This window comes from Palaemon carinicauda, chromosome 26, assembly GCF_036898095.1.
Source record: "Palaemon carinicauda isolate YSFRI2023 chromosome 26, ASM3689809v2, whole genome shotgun sequence".
Classification (NCBI taxonomy): Eukaryota; Metazoa; Arthropoda; class Malacostraca; order Decapoda; family Palaemonidae; genus Palaemon; species Palaemon carinicauda.
This window is the reverse complement of record NC_090750.1, coordinates 84,827,174-84,828,434: the sequence shown is the minus strand read 5'-3', so window position 1 is coordinate 84,828,434 and position 1,261 is coordinate 84,827,174.

The following is a 1,261-nucleotide window of genomic DNA, read 5'->3' as shown; positions in this document are numbered from 1 at the left end:
AACAGCACAAGGCCCCCCCCCCACACCCATCGTAAAGAATCCGCGCACTCCAAGCGTAAAATTCAAAAGTAAATATTAAAACGGAATCCAAAACGACAATGGAACTTGAATGAGGACAAAAAGACACTCTCCGAGATGGGAACGCCAACCCACTTTCCGCCAAACTATTTGTTTTTAGAACTCGGCGAAAGACAACAGCTTCTCAAATGGTGTTCCGCTGTTTCGCTCCTCTCCTCTCCCGTCAGGTCAAAGCTTTGTTTCCCCGATGCTTTTGTTTCCCAGGCTACGTTCGGGGGAAGCTGGAGGATTCTACATTGCAGATGAAGGGCGGAGGGCGGGAGGGGAGGGGGGGGGGGGAGGAATGGTAGGGTAGATGAGGAGTTGAGGAAATATTTTGATAATGTTTAAGTCTTCACTCTCCACCTCCTCCCCCTCAAAATCTAAAACCCCACAGTTCACGCTTTCTGTTGGATTTCAACAGAATGCGGAAATTATGTTTTTGAGGATATTCACTGTGGGATAGGGAGAATGACTCTCTCTCTCTCTCTCTCTCTCTCTCTCTCTCTCTCTCTCTCTCTCTCTCCTACTTTTCTATAAAGAGCATATCTTTTTTATTTAGATTGCGATTTCAAATTCTTCCCTTAAACCCAAATGTAATACAGAAATGAAGTAATAAAAACTGCAAAACTTTACACCAACGAATGTATCATATATATATATATATATATATATATATATATATATATGTATATATATATATATATATATAGAGAGAGAGAGAGAGAGAGAGAGAGAGAGAGAGAGAGAGAGAGAGAGAGAGAGAGAGAGAGAGAGAGAGAGAGAGAGAGAGATACACACCAGTAAATGACTGTCAGTTTATAATGCATACCACAGAACAAAATACAGTATCAAATGCATTTTGAGAAAGATGGAGTTATCACATTAATACACTAGAGTTTATCTTTATTACTTTCAGTACCTGGGATATCAGTGCAAGGGTGCTCTAATATATTTATCGATAAAAGTTGGTTAATCAGATGAGTTCAAGGTATTTCGGGTAGCTGTGTAAAATTTGCTGGTAGAAGGTAGCAGGGGTGTGTATAGCCTTTTAAGGTAACTCCTCAAATATTCTTAAGGTAACTCTTCAAATATCTTTAAGGTAACTCTTCAAATATTCTTAAGGTAATTCTTCAAATATCTTTAAGGTAACTCCTCAAATATTTTTAAAGTGACTCCTCAAATATTTTTAACGAGACAATTT